Source organism: Hyla sarda, chromosome 8, assembly GCF_029499605.1.
Source record: "Hyla sarda isolate aHylSar1 chromosome 8, aHylSar1.hap1, whole genome shotgun sequence".
Classification (NCBI taxonomy): domain Eukaryota; kingdom Metazoa; phylum Chordata; class Amphibia; order Anura; family Hylidae; genus Hyla; species Hyla sarda.
Window position 1 is genome coordinate 177222894 of NC_079196.1, and position 25135 is coordinate 177248028.

Genomic DNA, 25135 nt, shown 5'->3' on the forward strand with positions numbered 1-25135 from the left:
ACTCCTTCCTCCGCGTTGGTGGTCAGTCAGCTTGTTATGGCTGGCATGCCATGTTGGTCCTTCACTGTAGCGTGAATGTTCTGTTATAATTTGCTAGTCCATGTGTGCAGCACTAGCTTCAGCAGATTTTGAAGATTCTGTTGGATGTTGATGAGTTGCGGACTGCGCCACTTCGTTGAGAAGGATGCAGTAGTTTGCAATGGATCGCAGTCTGCGCCGCTCCGATGTAGCTGGATGATAGAAGATGAGCCAGGTGGGACAGCGTCCTCGTGTTTTCCTGCTGGGATACAAGTATGCACACGGCAGAAGTGGGAGGCAGTTAGTATAATAGTGATAATGATAAGCGCAGCAATATTACTATGTACTTGTTATATTCGGTTCGGTTATGTTTCCAGGACGAAAATCCTTTCTTCAGCAGCTTATGAGGAGTATAAAATAGTAATAGTATTGATGCCAGTTCTGCTTGGAATTTATAGTCATTCCGATGGATGTAATTGGTTATTCCATTAAAATACCAGGTTCATGGCATTATGTGTACTGGACTTGGTTCCATTATGGGTTGGAGTTAGCAAACATATTGTGTAAGTATAAAATACCCACACAGAATATGGATGATAATCTATAATAATGGATTCTAATAGGGACTGATGCAATACTTAACAATAAATTATAAATGTAGCTATCGCAATAACTGCATCATCTTGCTTATTACTATTTTTACGTATCAATAATTATATAACGCTGTCCCTAATGTCATCAGGTCAGCTGGGGGTCCCAGAGGACACAATTCCCCATTAAAAGGGGGGTTGCTTCAAGAAGATTAAGTTTAATTAGTCTTTAAAAGAGATGTTTAAGGGTGGATATGATCAACTAATTTAACTATATGAAAGGCCCATACAAAAAATAAGGGGAAAAACTGTTCCAGGTAAAACCCCTTCAAAAGACAAGGGGACACTCTTCTATCCTTCTGGAGATAAAAGGTTTAGTGTGAAATAGTCTACCTCAGGAACTGGTCACAACAGGAGCAGTTGAGGGCTTTAAAACAGGGTAAGATACATTCCTAGAACAAAATAACATTAATGCTTATGCAGAAACATAGCATCCCCTACCCTTCAACCACCCATACCCCTTCCCTTTACCTCCTTGGTTAGACTGGATGGACATATGTCTTTTTTCAACCGTACTAACTATGTGACTATGTAATGTAGCTGGCCCGGTGCTCAGTATTTCACCAAGGAACTAACTTCTGAAACCTCCAGTGATCAGCTGATATTACTTGGGAACAATACATGTGGCCACTACAAGGAAAATGCAGTATTACGTGGGGCCATGAATGGGTTTAGCCCACCAGAATGGAGCAGCTGATACAAAAATGATGTATGTATACTGTGAAATTCAGAGATACAAAGCTCTTTATAAATCATTGTTATCACTTCTTTCCTGTTGTGGGTGGATAACAGCCCATACTGTACTAACATTTCCTAACATGACATCTCTTATTAAGGGTGAAGATTAAAAACGCAGTAGAATTGTATTAGGATCATGTCTCATTTTCATATTGTGTTGGCAATTGTTTTCCGTAGACTATACCCCTGAGAGAGTATATTTGTATAACACACTAAGCAAACTGCTGAAAGCTCCAGTAATAAATATCTAAATTAATATGCATTACAGATAAATGCTGGCGGTTTACCAAGCAGTTAACTATATATTTATACCCAGCTTACAGCTGAAGTCCTACTAAAATGTTAACACAGAGAGAGTAAATTGAAATTTGAGTTACTTTTTTTTCTTAGCCCATGAAAACCCCAGAGGAAATAAAAACGAATGCAGTCATGCAATCCAATGAGATGCATGGGTTAACACCTTAATAACTACCAATGAGCCTACTCAGTGCAGTCTGAGCAGGGGTATCATTTTTTGGGGGGCTGGTCCTGCAGAGACATTTTATTTCGGAAGCAAAAAGAAGAGATGAGCAGCAAGGAATGGAAGGGGATGCTTTGGGAGCAGCATGGAACCGGAATAAGCAAGTTTTACCATTTATATGCCATCTTCAGCATAATATATAGAGTGGATAACCCTTAGTTTGCCTGCTTTGGACAATTTCTACTTGTAAGAAGTTTCCCTTGTCAATAACTTGATCATAAAGGGTGTTCTGCTGGGTCTATTGACTGTCTAGCTCCTGATTTAATATAAGAATGAGAGGAATTCCTGACTTCTACCACACACAAGACTCAAGGCAAGTTCTAGTGGTTACTAACAGCTTGGGAACATTTCCTCTGCAAATTCATAATGTACAGTACTGATTTTATTTTACTGCACTGTGGATGCATCACCTACATCTCATCTTATTGCTACAGGTTAGATGTTAATCTATTGGACACTTTGTACATCTGTAAGAAGGAGTTACCTTTCACAGAAGAAACTTGTCTTGTCTGAAAACTGTCTCTCTGGCCCTTAGTTCAGTCACTTATTGGAAGCCTTTCCAGCCCAGCCTGCACGATAGAATACAACAAGAACAAGTACAGGACAGATTCATGTCAGGGGCAGAAGTTATAACATGATTTTACTCTGTCAACAGCCGAGACTCACTGGTAGTTACAAACATTAGCAATCGCTCTGATGTCCATCATTTAACCTTTAAATGCTGTGATCAATACTGATCGCAGCATCTACAAAGCTGAAATAACAGTTGTCAGGGCACTCATCGGACCACCCGCAGAGTGATCGCTGGGGTCTGATGAATTAAGATGGCCACCTGAGGTCTCTTTTTTACCTCCATGCTGGCAATAAACTCTTAACGTATACAGTCTGCCTTAGGAAGACTAAGAGTGCTGATTCCACAGTTCAATATTATGCGACTGCACATCATTGTACAGTGAACAAAATTGATTGCTTCATAATAGGCCCCTTGGGCTAAATAATAATAAAAAAGTTTTAAAGAATATATAAAAGCCTCTCCCCTAATAATAATTATATATATATATATATATATATATATATATATATATATATATATATACACACAAACAAAAATGGCGACCGCAGCACTCCAAGTAAATGTGCAAAAAAAATTATTCCAAGATAAATACAGGCAACGTTTCTGTGGCCTCACACCACCATTTTCAAGCTTGAAATTGCTTGAAAATGGTGGTGTGAGGCCACAGAAACGTTGCCTGTATTTATCTTGGAATAAAAAATTTTTTTTTGCACATTTACTTGGAGTGCTGCGGTCGCCATTTTTGTTTGTATTATCTTTTGAACCCAGGACCAGGGTCCCAGAGACTGACTGCACCCACGCACAGTTGGCTTGGGAGTGCTGCTCTTCAACCTGAATATATATATATATATATATATATATATATACACATATTTTTATCTTTGGTTGTATTACACATACGGGGGAGTGGCTACCTCAATGTTGGCTCCTGCACCCCACCCACCTGTATTAGGTGTATATTAGGTGCCTTGGATGTTTCAGACCTTGCAATGCCTGCTATACTGTTCAAACAGAGGCATATTCACAGTGTAGAGTCCGTCCCAGAATGAGGTCACCTTACCGTGGTGGGATGGTCCACGCTATTTGGCGCCATTCGCAATTCGCAAGCTAAGTACCTCATAATTTCATAGTTTCATATCTTCATTTATTGCATTACAGCTGTATAGCTTTTCATGTTTTATTTATATACTCATGTTTCATCTATATCTTTGTGCTAGCAGTGTGCTGCTGTATTCTCCTGTTGCTATATATATATATATATATATATATATATATATATATTGTGGCAGTGTGGCAAGGAAAGGGTGTATTTCCTTGGCTCACCCTGCAGAAGCTCTCACCTGCTTCTTAAGTAATGAGGCAGGAGGAAAGGGAGGTGTATATGTGAGATGGAGACTCAGTCTAATGTGGGCTCTTCCTAGGAGACAGCATGTGGGCTGTAGGGAAGAGACAGAGCCTGCTGAGGAGTACACGGCCCGAGCTATGAGTGGCTCAAAGAGAGTGACATGAATTGTGAGTAGAAGGTTGCAGGGGACATATGTTTAACCGGCTGAGGGAAGCTCAGCGGTTGTTAGTCAGGACCAGCTGATCTGTTTAGTCAGTGACCAGACGGTCTAGGATTTTGCTTTGTTCCTGCTTTTTGTTTATTTCTTTCCCTGCAACCTGTCTAATAAAACTGGCAAGGTGTCAGATTTGCAATATAAGCCTTTTTTGCTGGTTTATTGAGAAGAAACGCATCCTGTGGTGTGGTCCAGGACGACCTCAGAGCTAATCCCCAAGATGGATCGTCACAATATATATTTATATATATTTGTGGTCGTTGCTACATGACTGAAATGCGTAAAACCCTAATACTAACCTAACAACCAACTGTAACCAATAATCTATCAACCTCAACTAAGCAGTCTGAAGTGTGCCATAACTGCGGCGTAAAGAATATGCCTGGAAAAGAGGGCATACCCTGTGGTAAGTGTGATGGAATGAAAAGAAGGGGGGGCGGGTGGGAGCGAAGAACCCACGGCGTCATTGAAGGGAGGAGAGCCGTGAGTTTTATAGTCATCCCGCTCCTCCCACAATTACAGGCCAGCTGCGCAGGCCTTTCCATTTGTGGTCGTTGCTACATGACTGAAATGCGTAAAACCCTAATACTAACCTAACAACCAACTGTAACCAATAATCTATCAACCTCAACTAAGCAGTCTGAAGTGTGCCATAACTGCGGCGTAAAGAATATGCCTGGAAAAGAGGGCAAAACCCGGATTTAAACAAACATTTGTTTATTGCGGATTACAACACAAGAGACTGGAATGCGCTAGCCATTTCTTTGCGAGGGTTAGGGATATACTGCATGTAGCATCCACATTTCCAACATCCTAATTTCATGATTACGTGGGCTGGGACCCCGTGCTTAGAATTGGCTGTAGCTGCGCCAATACGGAAGGAGTGACCGGATAATGAAGTCGGGACTCCTCCCAGCGACCTGACCGAAATGCGTAAATGTTTGATGAACTGAGAAGTAGTTAGTGGGTTGGACCTGAAATGGAGTAAAAGGTCGTCAGCTGATAGGTTACACAGGCATTCAACAATTCACGGAGGACTGTGGCAGGACACCCTTTGTGCACGGTGGGGAAAACCGAACAACCACAGTTTGACCCGGTGACGAGGTCTTGGTCTGACTGAGGGACAGCTCGAAATGATCAGAGACATGTGACAGCTGACTGACCTTAGGATAGGGCGCGTTAATGGTCCGAGTTGTACACTCACCCGGTCTGAGAAACCCATAACAGGCAAGGTACATGGCCACTTTTAATGTGAGGCTATCACGAATACCCAATGGTGTGGAGTCTAACAAGTCGGACAACTGCCTGAACATGTTGCCTGTGATTGGTTGTCTGACTGGGCTGCGAGGGACTTTCTTCTCAAGGATGCCCTTCAGAGCGGACTTCACCAAGCGAGAAGAGAGTATGGAGTAACTACGGGTATTGGTCAAGGATAAATGGTGTTGGATACCGGCTAGATAACTCTTAAAGTATTGTGGGATAAATGCAGTGTGGAATGGCAAAACCCGACATATACTAATAGGAAGGGAACTGAAATCTTGTCGCCCTCGGCGTGCTTGGATCTGGATTTGGAAAACGAGTTCCACGCCGTACCATAAATTTTTGCGTATTTGCGGACAAGGCATCTGCTGCAATATACTGGACTCCTTCAACGTGAGCACATGTGAGAGTAAATGTATGTAGTAGGGACAGCCAAACTAACCGTCTAGCCAAGCTCATTTATCTATAACATGGCTGACCGTCTAACACCAGGACAGAGAGAGAGTATCCGAAGACGTGACGGGTGAGAATTGTATACGTGACGGACCTAGACAAGTATGTGCCCGGTGACAAGAGCGAAACGTTATACAAGTACCTTAACAACCTAGAACACCCTGAAGAGCATCTTTAGGAACGAGACTACACGGAGAAAGGAGCGCATCGACAACGCAAGCAATCACAACCTGAAAACGTGTCAGGTTCATGAGGTGATTACTTGGAGAACAATGTACGACACTTTAAACCAGAACAGAGGGAAAGTATCCGAAGACGTGTTGGACGAGAATCGTATGCGTAACCGGGCCTAGACGAGTATGCGCCCGGTGACAAGTGCGAAACGTTAAACGAGTACCATATCAACCTAGAACACCATGAAGCACCTTTTTGGGACATGACTACACATAGAAAGGAGCGCATCGACAACGCAAGCAATCACAACCTGAAAGCGTGTCAAGTTCATGAGGTGATTACTTGGAGAACAATGTACGACACTTTAAACCAGAACAGAGGGAAAGTATGCGAAGACGTGTCGGACGAGAATCGTATGCGTAACCGGGTCTAAACGAGTATGCGCCCGGTGACAAATGCGAAACGTTAAACGAGTACCATATCAACCTAGAACACCATGAAGCACCTTTTTGGGACATGACTACACATAGAAAGGAGCGCATCGACAACGCAAGCAATCACAACCTGAAAGCGTGTCAAGTTCATGAGGTGATTACTTGGAGAACAATGTACGGCACTTTAAACCAGACAGAGGGAAAGTATGCGAAGACGTGTCGGACGAGAATCGTATGCGTAACCGGGTCTAAACGAGTATGCGCCCGGTGACAAATGCGAAACGTTAAACGAGTACCATATCAACCTAGAACACCATGAAGTACATTTTTGGGACATGACTACACAGAGAAAGGAGCGCATCGACAACGCAAGCAATCACAACCTGAAAGCGTGTCAGGTTCATGAGGTGATTACTTGGACAACAATAAGAAACTCTTTAAACCAGGAGAGAGGGAAAGTATGCGAAGACGTGTCGGACGAGAATTATATGCGTAACTGAGTCTAGATAATTGTGTGCCCAGTGGTAAGTGCGAAAGTTCATACGAGTACCATTACAACCCAAAACATCGTGAATTCCGATTTTGAGAACGTGACTATATCGTAAAAGAGGTGCACCGACGACACAAGTAAACACAACCTGAAGACGTGTCAGGTTCATGAGGTGATTACTTGGATAATAAAACAAATCTTATCACCTACGTGTGGCGTTATTGCTGTTCTGAAGGCGTGTCAGTAACAACCGTGCAACGTACTCCCTGCAGGCGTGGGAGGCATGATGGGTATACATCACCTATGTGTGGCGTGTCAGTCATAACAATTATGCGACGTACCCTTTCTGTAACATGACAGGCTTAACAGGTAAATACCACCTATGCGTAGTGTCAGTGTCGTTCAGAAGGCATGTCAGTACCAACGATAATGAGACATACCCCGTCTGCAACGGTTTACTGGGTCAGCCCCGCCTGTGCGTCGTGTAATAGTCGTTCTGAATATGTGTGAGCAGCGACAACTGCTATGTATCACCCTGCCTATATAAAAATGCGTGCAGAACGACTACGTGTGAAACTGTCGTAAACCGCTAAGCATGGCTATACCACCAACTTGATGAACCTATACTCGGGCCAACCATAAACGCGTATAGACCACCAGTGAATGCCTGAAGCTAACCACGACCTGATGGCAGAGAATATGCCGGCAAGTAGTAACTATTATAACCACATACCTGCGTACAGGGCCACACCCCATGTGCTGTATGAGCATGTGCGCTGCACAAAACTGCGGGCGTACGAACTTCACAAATAGCGCAAGTGCATGTACAGAACACATGCCACGAGTGCACACGCAGCCTGATTCCCGCGTGCACCCGAGTAATATAACCCTCCAAACATGCGTGATACAGGTCCTGCGAGCGGGTGTGCAGCACGAACCTTATGAGTGCATACTCAGTAGTAATCCTATGAGCGTGGGCCATGTAATACTATAAACGTGCGTACAGTGTGACTCGTATGAGCGTGTACAAAGTATGAATCCTATGAGTGTGTACAACATGACTCCTACAAGAGCGTGTGTAGTAAGAACCCTGCAGGCGAGTACAAGCGTGTATACCACGTAACCTACGAGCAAGTGTACAGAATGGATGCTACATTGGTATGCACCGCATGAACTTTATGAATTATGCGAGCGAGTGTACCGTATAAAAGCTACCGCGAATGTACTGCATAATCCTAACGCGTGTAAAGTAAGAATCCAACAAGTGTGTGTACAGTGTGTACTGTGTACAGCATGAATCTTATAAGTGTGTACGCAGCATAGTGCTACAAGTATGTACAAGCGTGTGTATAGAGTAAATGCTACAAGCATGCACCCCCGAACTATGCGCAAGTGTGAGTGCAGTATGAATGCTACAAGCAAGCGTACAGCATGAACCCTAAGGGTGAATGTACAATATAATCCTACAAGCGAGTGTACAGTATGAAACCTGTAGGCAAGTAAACGGTATAAACACTACAAGTGTGTACTGTATGAATCATACAAGCGTGTGTGCAGTATAAACCTTACAAAGGGGGTGTACAGTATGACCCTAAAAGCGTGTGTACGGTATAAAACTACAAGTGCGTAGAGAACGAATGAACCCTAAAAGCGTGTGTGGCGTATAAATGTTACCGGCATGAATCCTACCAACGTGCATGGGTACCAGGATGTGTACAGCATGAACCCTACGGCATGATTCCTATAAGTGAGAATCGTAGCTTCACAACAGCTGGAGGCACACCGCCCGGAAACACAGAAATATAAATAAATGAAAAGTAAACTGTGAGGAAGTTAGTTAAGAGACAAAGGTTAGAAGTGAGCGCAGCTGTTGGTGTAGCGTGCCTTAGACTGACCAGATTGGCAGCTGTGGGGGTGAAGCATAAGCCCACAGGGTGGGGCGGAGCGGTGAGTCCGATTGGGTGTAAAGGTGTGCGAGTCTCAGTATACGGGAGACACATATAGATCCTCCCCGCAGCACAGAACTACAAAATGTGATAATGATATATATGTGCAGGAGACTGATCACGTGGTGCGGTAATGATATATATGTGCAGGAGACTGATCACATAGTGCGGTAATGTTATACATGTGCAGGAGACTGTTCACATAGTGCGGTAATGATAAACAAGTGCAAGAAGCCTAACACATAGTGCGGTAATGATATGCATGTGCAAGAAGCCTAACACATAGTGCGATAATGATATGCATGTGCAGGAGACTGTTCACACAATGCAGCAATCAAATACATATGCAAGAAGCCTATCACATAGTGCGGTAATGATATACATGTGCAGGAGACTGATCACACAATGCAGTAATCATATACATGCGCAGCAAGCCGTTCACATGGCGCGGCAATGATATGCACGTGCAAGAGGCGGTTCACATAACAAAGTAATCGTATACATGTTCAGCAAGCCTATCACATAGTGCGGTAATGATATGCACGTGCAGGAGGCTGTTCACATAGTGCGGTAATGATATGCACGTGCAGGAGGCTGTTCACATAGTGCGGTAATGATATACACGTGCAGGAGACTGTTCACATAGTGCGGTAATGATATGCACGTGCAGGAGGCTGTTCACATAGTGCGGTAATGATATGCACGTGCAGGAGGCTGTTCACATAGTGCGGTAATGATATACATGTGCAGGAGGCTGTTCACATAGTGCGGTAATGATATACACGTGCAGGAGGCTGTTCACATACTGCGGTAATGATATGCACGTGCAGGAGGCAGTTCACATAACAAAGTAATCGTATACATGTGCAGCAAGCCGTTCACATAGTGCGGTAATGATATGCATGTGCAGGAGGCAGTTCACATAACAAAGTAATCGTATACATGTGCAGCAAGCCGTTCACATAGTGCGGTAATGATATGCATGTGCAGGAGGCAGTTCACATAACAAAGTAATCGTATACATGTGCAGCAAGCCGTTCACATAGTGCGGTAATGATATGCACGTGCAGGAGGCGGTTCACATAGTGCGGTAATGATATGCACGTGCAGGAGGCTGTTCACATAGTGTGGTAATGAAATGCACGTGCAGGAGGCTGAACACATAATAAAGCAAGCCATAAGAGAACACATACATGCGCAGCAAGCCGTACACCTAATGCGGTAATGATATGCTCGTGCAGGAGGCTGTTCGCATAACAAATTAGCCATATACATGCGCAGCAAGCCGTAAGTAATCATATACAGCTGAAAACCGTAAAATGCTACCGGCGAATGCAGATATGTAATACAATAACCTGGGGCCGGGCTGACCAAGGGTTTCCCTGAACTCCGGCTCACCTCCGGAGTCCGGGAACCGCCAGCGTTACCCCCGGTCAGCCACAGCCACTTACCCCCCCCATGCTGAAGCGAGGTTCCTGTCAGCTGACTCGTGCAGTCAGCTGACCGGTGGGAACGTGACTCCACTTCCTGCCGACATCACGTGACAACCCTCAAGCGAAGAACCCACGGCGTCATTGAAGGGAGGAGAGCCGTGAGTTTTATAGTCATCCCGCTCCTCCCACAATTACAGGCCAGCTGCGCAGGCCTTTCCATATATATATATATATATATACACACATATTTTTATAAATAAAAGAATGTATAAAAAACATAGAAACATATTTGGCATCTCTGCATGTGGAATTGTCTAAGCTGTTAAAATGTAATGTAAAAACATGAAAAAAAAAAATGCCAGAATTGCTTATCATACTGTATATCAGAAAAAAAATTATAAAAAGTGATCAAAAAATCCCATCAAAACAATAAGCTGTAGTGGCCAGAATGGGGCGATATTAAAGGGGTACTCCGGTGGAATACATTTTTTTATAAAATCAACAGGTACCAAAAGTTATACATTTTTGTAAATTAATTTTTATTTAAAAATATTGATTCTTCCAGTACTTATCAGCTGCTGTATGCTCCAGAGGAAGCTGTATAGTTATTTTCTGTTTGACCACAGTGCTCTCCGCTGACACCTGTCAGGAACTGTCCAGAGCAGGAACAAATCCCCATATGAAACCTCTCCTGCTCTGGACAGTTCCTGACATGGACAGAGGTGTCGGCAGAGAGCACTGTGGTCAGACTGGAAAGAACAACTCAACTTCCTCTGGAGCATACAGCTGCTGATAAGTACTGGAAAGATTGAGATTTTTCATGTAGAATTCACAAATCTGTTTAACTTTCTGGCACCAGTTGTTTAGAAAAAAAAAAGGTCTCCGCTGGAGTACCCCTTTAAGCATTATTATTATTATTTTTTTTTTTAAACGTTTTGTTTTATTTTTATACCAAATATTCACGCAAGTGTAAAAACAATCAAATAAATACCAAACAAGTAAATTGCTCAAAAAGCTAGGAGATTCTCCTAGTCATACATATTGATAGAGAAATGCTGAAAGAGAGGAAAGGAGGAAGAAGGAAGAGAGAGAAAATACATTTTTACATAACAGTGTTATGATGATGTCATTAATGCCTAAATTTAGGCCATTTACTCCAGATACTAGTAAATTGTAATAATTGGTTTGTGGTAGTTGCTCTAGAGCGCTCCATGCAGTAATTAAAGTGGACTGTGTTAATAAGATGCTGAATGTCGGGTGATTCTGTACTTTTCCACTTAGCTGCAACTGCTGTTTTTTGCTGCTGTAAGTACTGTAAGTGTACTACAATATTGATATCCAATGACAGGATATCGTCTAGACCTAAGTGCAAAAGGGCCAATTCAGGGCCCAGGTAGAGGATAACCTACTATCTAACATAGGATTTTATGTATTTTTCCACAAAAATGGGAGGCTGAGATCACTTGCCCACCAAACATGTAATATAGTACTTGTGCATTACATCTCCAACATTGATCAGAGGAGCCAGAGTACATCTTTGAAATATTGTATGGAGTAAGGTACCACCTGTACAAAATTTTCCGAGCTGTTTCCAAGTGTAAAACATTATGTGAAACCTTTGAGCTTAATTTAAAACTAAAATTCCATTGATCATAGCTAAATTTCCTACCTAAATCCTGTTCCCATTTCCTGCACTGGAAATTGGGTATTATAAAGAAAAGTTTTATAGGCCTTAGAGATACCTTTGGTATTTAAACATAGGTTATTGGAAAAAATACTATATAGTGATTTAGTTTTGGAGAATTACAATTTTAGGGAAATAATGTATAATAATAATAATCTCAGTTGTAAATTTTTATAAAATTCTCTTAAAAAATGCATTTTTTTTTAAGTAGCAAAATAAAACCTAAATTGGATTTTGTTATAATCCTATGGACCTACTGAAAAAATATTACTTCAGTTGTACTTTAAGGTGCTTGATATGCAAAAGATAGCCTAGGCACTGCAAGATATGTGACGTGATACTTAATGAGTGAATGGTACTACCGGTTAACCTTGCTGAGGGTGTTACTGCATGTTAAGGAGGAGTAGAAACTGTAGAAAAATGCAATGCACTCACCCAGTTATTTTCTTCATGCCTTTATTCTTGTTAAAAGCTGGATATCCACCCTTGCTGGGGAAACAAATCCTCCGGTAAGCGGTACGGCAGGGAGGTGTGCAAGGGGGGGGGGGGGGGTGGAGACAACAGTAGCTTCTTCCAGTACCCCACTGGTAACAGGTGCTCTGTGACTCTTATACATTACGTGCAAGAGGGGTGTGTATTTTTGCAGAAAATATTATCCAAAAAGCTCAAGAAAGAGTATGAAAAATAAATGGCAAACCCAACAGAATAAAAGAAAAAAGAAACATCAATTTTAACAGTAAAAGGTTTGTTTTCACGTTTGAAAACGCACCCATGAACGAGTTTATAAAACCAACCATAAAATTAGTGATTTTATTACAAAGTACAACCTGGTCTTGCATAAAAATGACTCTGTGTATATAAGCTGTCATTGACAAATTTAGAAGAAATGTTCCCTATTGTTATTACTATTCTACTTATGTATCTGGGGTGTTATGAGAAACAAGTAAAGAGCAGCATCACATGGTACATTGGGGACATTTATCCAATTAAATGTGTAACCTGATTTAGAGAAATGGTACAAGAGCCATGAACCAGATTAATGTGCACAATTTATAATCCTATTCTCTGACACGTACAACAGATGAGGAGGCGTTATTAGACAACTGATGTATTATGGCCTGGTAAGTAATTTCTGTATGTGTATGACATTCATGAGCTTATGGAAGTGCCATGAGTTTTGCCACATACAAAATACAACATGCACCTAGATGACTTTGACACAATTTGCATAAAATTGATCATCTTGGTTTCCCTTGGAAAAGCAATATCTAGTGATGAGGGAATTGATTTGCAAGCAGTTAATTTGGGGGCGGGGGTAAGCAAGTCAGCAAAGTCACCTGATCACTTGATACACTCCCCAGCTAGTTTCTATGTAGAAACTTCAGGAAAGGCTGTGGGAAGAGTCCCTCGTCCAACCTCCTCTCCTCAGATGGCAGGATTGGTAAGATATGAGTTTCCTTATGTTTCCGAGCTTTGGTCCTGCTTAACAGACATACGCCAAGTTTTTCTTCTAGGTCCAGTTAAGTTCAGATCGATCTTGTCCTGTATCCTGTTCAAGTCAAAGGCTGCTTTAAGTCACAACTTTGTCACGCCCCCTCCCATTGACACGAATGGAGGGGGCGTGGTGTGACATCACTAGGGGGCATTACCATGACGTCATGTCCATGTTTTGGAGGTAGCGCCCGGCACAGAATGCCGGGGGCTGTACCGAGATCGTGGGGGTCCCCAGCGGCAGGATCCCTGCGATCATACATCTTATCCCCTATCCTTTGGATAGGGGATAAGATGTATGAAGCTGGAATACCCATTTTATGCAACTCTTAAAGGAACAGGGCCTACAACATGTAAAATACTACTCTGTGCTGTAGAGACTGTCTTTTAGAATTTCACAGAATGTTCAGTAAAGTTCCAAGTTGTTTCCATGTTAAACAAGTGTCCAGAGTTCTCATTCCTGCATTTCACACTATTGGATCTTCTGTCATCCCCCAACACTACAACTTCAGCTCAGTCTCTTCACATTGGCTGCTCAGTGTAAGCACAGGCCCAGCTTTAGCTCACCAGGAAATGCATGCAGAGCTCATTTCCATTATACAGAATGATCATGTGACATATTTTACTAAACCACTGTTGAAAGAAAGAATATGATTGCATAACTGCTACATATACTTGGGGGAACGAAGAGCTGTTATTGAACCTAAGCTTCTACTACAAGTGGTCTTCATAATAGCATCTCCAGTTGAATGCTGTTGCTATAGCAATAAATTGGACACGAGCCTCCAGATGTTTATAGCACCAATTTCCATATCTTCCCGGCATTCTTCCAGTATTGTCTCAGAGCACAAATTCTATAATAGCATTGATATGCTTCCCTATCTTCTATCCATACATCAAGAAGACATATCTTAGGCATCATTTTCTTCTCAAATACTCACCGTGGACAATAACCTACAAAAAAGAATGAAGCTCAGAATGTCAAGGAACTTCCTATTTTAATTCAGGTTAAACATATTCTGACTTAGTTGTAATAGATTTCTGTTTCTACTGTCCTTCCATCTGCATCATATTTATTGTCACGTTGGGTACTGGTTATTATTGAGGAGATTCAGTTATGTATAAAGTCATACAGGCAATGCTCCATGGGAAATAAAGTATGCAAATAAGGGAAAGGAAACCTCACTAGTGCCACCTATAGACAGCTACCCTGTACATCAGTGTCCTACCCATTAAAGTGCCTTGAAATATGACTAAGAGTATGTCAAGCAAGAGTCACCTTTAAAAGAAAAAGACACCAGTTGGTAGACAGCTGTTTTGGGTTATAGAGGTCCTCCTGACTTTCCATGGACAAATGATGTTGGTGTAGAGTCAGATTGGGTGTGTTTTTATCGCTTGACCCTATTGTTGGGGGAGATGTCTGGCTCTGGTTTACCTTTCCCTATCCCATAGACAAAACATGAATTTTAAGCCATGTCAAACATTTATGTATATGGGAAGGCCAGAAGAGATAGCAAATGTTTGACCAACAGTTTGTAAAGGTGAATGGCCACCTTAAGATAAGGAAAGACAAAGGAATGAAGGATGGTAGCTGACCTCTAACACTTTGGATTTCTTCATCCTTCTTGAAAAAAAAATATTTAAAATTTTAACATACAGTATGTAATTATGCAAAATTTGATAACATTTTGAGATATTTTTATTAGTGTTCTATAGTTTCCTGGTGGACGTCAATAGTTTCCTCACAGTAGTCAATATTGCTGATGTGAGAGAGATGTTAGAAGGTGTTCATTTGGTCTCAAGTTCTAACTCAATACAGAGCCCCAATGATTTAGCAGAAGGCAACCCTATTTGGAGCTGACTTTGGCGTCAATTCCTTGTCATTTGGGTTTATACTGTTCCTTATGAGATGGAAATGAAGTTGATGAAATTATAAGAGTGCACTATTGTGTATACTGTAGGTGGTGCAAGGAACCCTGGTCTAACACTGGATTTAGCGAATGAAACTAAATAAGTGTATAAAGCTGACATATCTCCCATCAGAAAGTTCCTACCTGTTTTTTTCACATGGGAACATTGGCCGGCAATTATCATTGTGTTTACCCTTTTTTCCCCATCTATATTTGGCACTATTTTGGCACTATTTTGGCACAAGTGTCCTTTTTTTTGCCCCTTTTGGTTTACACATTTCTGCTGATTTTGAGTTGTAATCCACTGATTTTGGCAATACGGTTTTATGAACTGCGCTTTTGTGTGTAAAGGTGCAAAAAAAGGCACAAATCCACTGAAAAGTCTCTAAACTACACCAACCCAGACTTAGCTTAGCTTTTTGGTGTATGTGAAGAGTGAAATTTCTGAAAATGTGACCTGCACAAAATTTATCAAATGCTCTGCGACCATATAATAAATCTGGTGCCCCTACACATTAGAGAAACACAACATAAACATAAATGCACTCCGGTGGATGTAACAATGACATTAGCTAACCCTCAAAACTGATGTAAAATTGAGACATTAGCCAGTATATCCTTATATGAAGGACATACCTGAGCCCGCATACCACGCCAAGGTTTCTCAAGTGATGCTGGACCTAACCTAAACCTGCCTGTGCATGATAAGCAAGAAAACAGGAGCAAATGCGCAATTACAAAAGCTTTTGGTCCGACTTACAGACTGCTCCCAGTGTCAACTCCAGTGTGTGGTCACACAAACAATGGGAGGGAGGAAGCAGGCTATAAGCCCCACCTAAGTAGGCTGATGAGTTGCCGGCCTCACAGGTGCATCTAAATGCTACCTATACATGATAATAAAGGCGCATTGGTATATTATTACAAAACAAACACAACAAGAACGTGGTCTCAAATGTCAGGAAGTGCTCAAGCCCAAATGCTGGTGTGCATTTATAGGGAATAGCAAGTCCTGCACTTGTGGTCTGTTGCTATGGGCAATCCCCAGCAAAAAATGCATACAATGGAGGATGTCTGCAACCAACCACAAGGACCAACATATATCATCCTTACCCGATGAATGGGTGTGTGGATGTGAACATAGAGAAGTACAGAAACACAACATAAACATAAATGCACTGGTGTGGTGGATGTAACAATGACATTAGCTAACTCTCAAAACTGATGTAAAATTGAGACATTAGCCAGTATATCCTTATATGAAGGACATACCTGAGCCCGCATACCATGCCAATGTTTCTCAAGTGATGCGGGACCTAACCTAAACCTGCCTGTGCATGATAAGCAAGAAAGCAGGGGCAAATGCGCAATTACAAAAGCTTTTGGTCCGACTTACAGACTGCTCCCAGTGTCAACTTGAGGTCCCGCATCACTTGAGAAACCTTGGCGTGGTATGCGGGCTCAGGTATGTCCTTCATATAAGGATATACTGGCTAATGTCTCAATTTTACATCAGTTTTGAGGGTTAGCTAATGTCATTGTTACATCCACCACACCAGTGCATTTATGTTTATGTTGTGTTTCTGTACTTCTCTATGTTCACATCCACACACCCATTCATCGGGTAAGGATGATATATGTTGGTCCTTGTGGTTGGTTGCAGACATCCTCCATTGTATGCATTTTTTGCTGGGGATTGCCCATAGCAACGGACCACAAGTGCAGGACTTGCTATTTCCTATAAATGCACACCAGCATTTGGGCTCGAGCACTTCCTGACATTTGAGACCACGTTCTTGTTGTGTTTGTTGTGCCCCTACACATTACCAGCACACAAAAAAACAAAAGGCGTAGAAAAATGCTTCACTTACACCTACAATGACAAATGCCCCCCATTAATTTATTGGGCAATGCCTCCAATTTCCTTTGGTATGAGTTGTCACATGTGAGTCATAGTAAATCTCCAATGGAACAGAGGTGCAATAAAATGGGAATTACGAAGATGTCCAAGCAATAGAGTTCTATTTTTGTACTTTACTCTGATCAGTAGTCCCTTATGTACTTTTTATGCTTTAGTCACTGACTCTACAAGATGTGATGGGAAATAATATATGACAATGATGGTGATCATATACCATATGTGGCACCAATGTTTCCCAGTAGATGTCTTTCTGCATGCATGCAGTTTGAATGGTTTTAGCTCTTCAGCTGCTGTGTTAAGCTTTTAACATAAAATCCAATTATAAGAGCTGCTGATCATTCGTGACAACGTAAATGTGTTATAGGAGGGAAAGGCCGAAAAACATATATTCTATAGACATACTGCCACATTCTAGACAGTGGTTAATTATAAAAAGATAACAGATCCATTAACCATTTCATGATTGGGGGTACTTTGGACATTCATACCATGCACGCTAACAGTTTTTTTGTTGTTGTATTTTTTTTGCCTACCGCCATTTTTGTTAAAAAATATGTTAGGGAGATTTATCAACACTTACCGTATATACTCGAGTATAAGCCGACCCGAGTATAAGCCGAGACCCCTAATTTCAACCCAAAATCCCAGGAAAAGTTATTGACTCGAGTATAAGCCTAGGGTGGGAAATACCTCATCCCCCCCTGTCATCATCCAGACCCGTCATTAACATCCTCATCATCCCCTTGTCATCATCCCACACATCCCCCCTTCATCATCCCCTTGTCATCATCCCACACATCCCCTTATCATCCCACACATCCCCCCTTCATCATCCCCTTGTCATCATCCCACACATCCCCTTATCATCCCACACATCCCCCCTTCATCATCCCCTTGTCATCATCCCACACATCCCCCCTTCATCATCCCCTTGTCATCATCCCACACATCCCCTTATCCCACACATCCCCCCTTCATCATCCCCTTGTCATCATCCCACACATCCCCTTATCCCACACATCCCCCCTTCATCATCCCCTTGTCATCATCCCACACATCCCCCCTTCATCATCCCCTTGTCATCATCCCACACATCCCCTTATCATCCCACACATCCCCCCTTCATCATCCCCTTGTCATCATCCCACACATCCCCTTATCATCCCACACATCCCCCCTTCATCATCCCCTTGTCATCATCCCACACATCCCCCCTTCATCATCCCCTTGTCATCATCCCACACATCCCCTTATCCCACACATCCCCCTTCATCATCCCCTTGTCATCATCCCACACATCCCCTTATCCCACACATCCCCCCTTCATCATCCCCTTGTCATCATCCCACACATCCCCCCTTCATCATCCCCTTGTCATCATCCCACACATCCCCTTATCATCCCACACATCCCCCCTTCATCATCCCCTTGTAATCATCCCACACCCCCCCCTTCATCATCCCCACCCCCCTTCATCATCCCCACACCCCCCCCCCTTCATCATCCTCTTCTCATCATTCGCCCTCAGTGGTCTTCAACCTGCGGACCTCCAGAGGTTTCAAAACTACAACTCCCAGCAAGCCCGGGCAGCCATCGGCTGTCCGGGCTTGCTGGGAGTTGTAGTTTTGAAACCTCCGGAGGTCCGCAGGTTGAAGACCACTGCGGCCTTCAACATGCGGACCTCCAGAGGTTTCAAAACTACAACTCCCAGCAAGCCCGGGCAGCCATCGGCTGTCCGGGCTTGCTGGGAGTTGTAGTTTTGAAACCTCCGGAGGTCCGCAGGTTGAAGACCACTGCGGCCTTCAACATCATCCAGCCCCCTCTCACCCCCTTTAGTTCTGAGTACTCACCTCCGCTCGGCGCTGGTCCGGTCCTGCAGGGCTGTCCGGTAAGGAGGTGGTCCGGTGAGGAGGTGGTCCGGGCTGCTATCTTCACCGGGGGCGCCTCTTCTCCGCGCTTCCGGCCCGGAATAGAGCCGTTGCCTTGACAACGACGTATCTGCGTCGTTGTCAAGGCAACGTGACTATTCTGAGGCCGGGCCCGAAGCGCTTAGAAGAGGCCTCCCCGGTGAAGATAGCAGCCCGGACCACCTCCTCACCGGACCACCTCCTTACCGGACAGCCCTGCAGGACCGGACCAGCGCCGAGCGGAGGTGAGTACTCAGAACTAAAGGGGGTGAGAGGGGGCTGGATGATGTTGAAGGCTGCAGTGGTCTTCAACCTGCGGACCTCCGGAGGTTTCAAAACTACAACTCCCAGCAAGCCCGGACAGCCGATGGCTGCCCTGGCTTGCTGGGAGTTGTAGTTTTGAAACCTCTGGAAGTCCGCAGGTTGAAGACCACTGCGGGTGGGGGAGTTCACTCGAGTATAAGCCGAGGGGGGTGTTTTCAGCACGAAAAATCGTGCTGAAAAACTCGGCTTATACTCGAGTATATACGGTATGTTGGGGAAGAGTGGTGCAGTTGTTCATAGCAACCGCTTTTATTTTTAGAGGCAATTAAAAAAAATGAAAAAGGAAATCTGATTGGTTGATATGGACGACTGAACCACTTTCTCTCTACACAGGTTTTTATAAGTCTCCCAATTAGTTCTTAAAGGGGTACTCCAGTTTGCAAAAAAAAAAAAATCATAATTTGCCCCCTTATGACTTGATCAACTGTATACACTTATTACCTGTAATAGGCCGTTTTACCTGTTGGAAAATGCTGTGAGAGGCGGTAGAGAAGAAAAAGCTGCCATTCTCTGCTCACTTTGCCCCCCCCCCCCCCAATAGACAGAGATGATGTACTGTTGTCCTTACCTTGTAAGCCACTCCCTTTTTTGACATCATACCGACAAGCCATACCCCCTTTCTAACATCATCCAGCCAAGCCACCACCCTCTCTATGATAGCTCCTCAAACCATTCCCCTTCTGACATCAGAACGACAAGCTGTACCACCATTCTACCGTTTTTGGCAGTGACAATTGCTGGGTAATATAGTGTAATGTAATGTGCTAATGTAATGTGGTGAGGGTGTGATGAGGGCAGATGGAATTACCCTAGGGGCAGATGGCATTAACCCCTTGTGTTCATGATGCCAGGGTGTGGTTTATCCTCTACACCACGGGCAGGTATACCACTGGATCCCGGGGGCAAATAATGACTCCGACGCCAAGTTACTGAACAACGGCAGCTTTACTGAGTCAGACAGGTGTAACAGTCTATACAGCTTGGCTAGGCCCAAGGAGGTGACAAATGACTTCAGAGACCACAGGGCTTGCTGGGACTTATAGTGGACTTGGACAATTTCATGCAGGACCACACTGACTTGAAACAGACTTGACTTCGACTGACTTGACTGAGACTGACTATGACAGACTTTACCCCTTTTGTAGCTTTCCAGGCTTTGACTTGGACCTGGGGGGTAGTGGACCTGTGGATCCATGGCTGCGTGGTAGACTTTGGCCTCCTCTGGACACCATACACACACATAGGACTTGACCTTGCTGCACTCAGCTAAGCAGGAACTAAGAGAGTAAGCTAGCTCCACCTAGGGCTTACATGGGGGAGACTCTGAGGGGTCCCATAGGTCACCCTGTAGGTCACATGGTCACTGGTACCTTCCCTGGTTACAATGCATAGCAACTTTACTTAGCCCCTTAACGACGCAGGACGTAAATGTACATCCTGGTGAGGATGTACATTTACGTCTGAGCGATGCCCGGATCATGCGTGGCAGGACCCAGCTGCTGATCGCAGCCAGGGACCCGGCTGTAATGGCGGACATCCACGATCCCGCGGATGTCCGCCATTAACCCCTCAGATGCCGTGATCAATACAGATCACGGATTCTGCAGCATCACTAAAATGGTCACTAAAATGGATGATCGGATCGCCCGCAGCGCTGCCACGGCGATCCGATCATCCAGCATGGCAGACAGAGGTCCCCTCACCTGGCTCCGCTGCCTTCCCGGCGTCTTCTGCTCTGATCTGCCTTCTCGCATAATGTTGATCAGTGCTATGTCCTATACATAGAACTGAACAGTATTAGCAATCGAGTGATTGCTATAAACAGTCCCTTATGGGGACTATTAAAGTGTAAAAATAAAAGTAATAAAAGTAAAAAAGTAAAGTAAAAAAAATTTGAAAAACCCCCTCCCCCAATAAAAACGTAAATTGTCCCATTTTCCCTGTTTCACCCCCAAAAAGTGTTAAAAAAATATTTTATATAAATATTTAGTATCGCCGCGTGCGTAAATATCTGAACTATTAAAATAAAATGTTAATGATACCATACGGTGAATGGCGTGAACGTAAAAATAAAAAAAGGCCAAAATAGATGCTTTTTTATAACACTCTATTCCCCCAAAAATTTATAAAAAATTTATTAAAAGTTCTATATAAGCAAATATGGTATCAATAAAAAGCACAGATCACGGCGCAAAAAATGAGCCCTCATACCGCCGCTTATACAAAAAAATTGAAAAGTTATAGGTCTTCAAAATAGGGGGATTTTAAACGTACTAATTTGGTTAAAAAGTTAGCCTTTTTTTTTTTTTTAAGCGCAACAGTAATAGAAAAGTATGTTATCAGGGGTATCATTTTAATCGTATTGACCCAAAGAATAAAGAACACGTAAATTTTTACCGTACATTGTACGGCGTGAAAACAAAACCTTCCAAAACTAGCAAAATTGCGGTTTTCTTTTTTATTTCACCACACAAATAGTATCTTTTTGGTTGTGCCATACATTTTATGGTAAAGTGAGTGATGGCTTTACAACGGACAACGGGTCTCGCAAAAAACAAGCCTTCATACTAGTCTGTGGATGAAAATATAAAAAAGTTATGATTTTTTTGAAGGCGAGGAGGAAAAAACGAAAACGTAAAAATGTAATTGTCTGCATCCTTAAGGCCCAAATGGGCTGCATCCTTAAGGGGTTAAAGGTATAACACATTTTCTGTACAATACACTATATAACAGGCATTTAAGTAAATACAGAAATCTTAGGTGCACGGGTGGAGGGGGGCAGGAGGGGTCACTGAATGGAGTCTGCCGGACAGGGCAGCTAGAGTACAGGGGTGCAACTCCTGTACTGGGCCACCAAACATACCTCCCAACTTTTCATAAGAGCAAAGAGGGACTAGCCACACCCACTAATCACGCCCCTGGCCACACCCCTAGACAAGCCCAATCACGCCAGCACATGCAGAAGCTGAATACCTCTTTAACAGCAATAACGTTGTCATCTAAGTTTGGAGGACATTCTATACTTACAGACTGACAACAACCCCCATCATTACCACAATACAACATTTATATAAGAGATTAAATCTAGTTGCATCAGGTGACTGATAACAACCCCCATCATTACCACATTAGACCATAAATAAGATTACATACAGTTACATCGGGTGATGTCTTCTCTGACTGGAATCTGTCACTTTCCTTTTACTTCCATCATGATGATTTCTTCCGGGTACGGCTCCTCTCTGCAGGACCTGTCGGAAAAAACATTTCAGGCTCCTGATTTTTCTAAGACCTATAATGCCCCAAACCGTAATAATAGGTGACATGAGTAGGTAGGGAACCTCCGGAGAGAGTTGACCCTGTAGGTAAATCCGCCAAATAGCCGTCCACTGTATGAAAACCCCTATATAACCTATGTAGATAGGAGGTAGCCCCCGTAATAGCTTGACAGTTAGTCCCCATATTAGCTGGGCAGGGACGTAGTAGATAGTCCCCCAGGTAGGCAGCAGTTCCCCCTCATAAGTTAGGCAGAAGTCCCCTCCCCCATTGGATAAGTGGCAGCCCCCCCCCCATTAGATAGGTGGCAGCCCCCCATTAGATAGGCAGCAGTTTCCCACATTTGGTAGGTGGCAGTTCCCCCACATTAGATAGGTGGCAGTTCCCCCACATTAGGTAGGTGGCAGTTCCCCCACATTAGATAGGTGGCAGTTCCCCCACATTAAACAGGCGTCAGTTCCCCACATTAAATGGGGAGCAGCCCATTTTTGTTAAGAAGTGTTTTCCAGACAGTGTGCCTCCAGCTTTTGCAAAACTTCAACTCCCAGCATGTCCGGACAGCCAAAGACTGTCCGGGCATGCTGGGAGTTGTAGTTTTACAACAGCTGGGGGCACACATCTGGAAAATACCTTTCTACATTTTTTTTCTGGAGATGTGGGTGCATGACCGCCCTGTCCGCCCGAGCAAACATCCACCCACTCACCTGCCACCACCATCACTGCTGCATACATACTTAACACTGTTAAGGTATTCTTCCTCGGTCGGCTCCCTCCGCATGTCCTCTTCCTCTCTTCTTTTCCCTTCCTCTGCGCTTCTGCATCTGATGACATCACACACGTGCTGGAGTGCAGAGGAAAGGTCCTACCTTTTGTGTCTGCTGGCTTACTGTAGCCACAGACACAAGAGTGGTTGACAGTCACATCTTTTTCCAGGGAGGACCACCAATAGTGTCTGGCAATCAACTGTAAAGATTTTTTGATTCCAGCGTGACCAGCTAGATGGGAGGAATGGCCCCATTTGAAAGTCCGGAGGCGAAGACGTGGTGGAACATAAGTTTTTCCTGGAGGAATTGGCACCAGAGAAGCAGGAGCAGAAGAGATCAGCCATTCAGGAGGTATGGTGTGTCGGCTTAAGTCTCGGCTTCTGAGGCATCGGTGGAACGTGATAGAGCATCAGCCCTGACATTCTTGTCTGCAGGACGAAAATGGATTTGAAAATTGAAGCGGGCAAAAAACAAGGACCATCTGGCCTGGCGAGGATTTAACCGCTGGGCAGATTGGAGATAAGACAGGTTTTTATGGTCAGTGTATATGGTGATGGGGTGAAGGGATCCCTCTAGGAGGTGTCTCCATTCCTCAAGTGCCAACTTGATGGGCAACAGTTCTCGGTCTCCTATAGAATAATTTTTTTTCAGGAGGAGAAAAAGTTTTGGAGAAAAAACCGCAAGTGACGTTTTTTCCCTTGGCGGTTTTTTGGAGAAGGACAGCTCCAGCTCCCAGTGAGGAGGCGTCAACCTCAAGGAAGAAAGGTTTAAGAGGATCTGGACTGGACAAGACTGGTGCAGAAGCTAAGGAGGCCTTAAGGCGAGTAAAAGCTACATCCGCTTGGGGAGGCCAGGACCTCGGATTCGCATTTTTTTTTTGTCAGTGCCACAATAGGAGCAACGATGGTGGAGAAGTGGGGAATAAACTGACGATAATAGTTGGCGAATCCGAGGAAGCGCTGGATAGCACAGAGTCCAGAGGGGCGTGGCCAATACAAGACTGCGGAGAGCTTGTCAGGATCCATTTGAAGACCTTGTCCAGAGACCAGATACACCAGGAAAGGAAGACAGCTGCATTCAAAAAGGCATTTGTCAAACTTGGCGTAAAGAGGATTTACACAGAGGCACTGGAGCACTTGACGGACTTGGAGCCGGTGTTCCTCCAGGTTGGAGGAAAAGATTAGGATGTCGTCTAAATAGACAACAACACAGGTATACAGTAAGTCCCGAAAAATTTCATTGACAAAGTCTTGAAATACTGCAGGGGCGTTGCAAAGTCCAAATGGCATACTCGAAGTGGCCATCTCTGGTCTTAAAAGCGGTTTTCCACTCATCTCCTTCTCAAATTCTGATGAGGTTATAAGCGCCCCTGAGGTCAAATTTTTGCTCCACGCAGACGGTCAATGAGTTCCAAGATGAGAGGCAGAGGGTAGCTTTTTTATACTGTGATTTTATTGAGACCACGATACTCAATGCGGGGCGTAGCAAACTGTCCTTCTTGGCAACGAAGAAGAACCCCGCTCCGGCTGGAGAAGAATACTTCCTGATGAAACCTTTCTTTAGATTCTCCTGTATGTATTCAGTCATGGCCTTAGTTTCGGGAGCGGAGAGA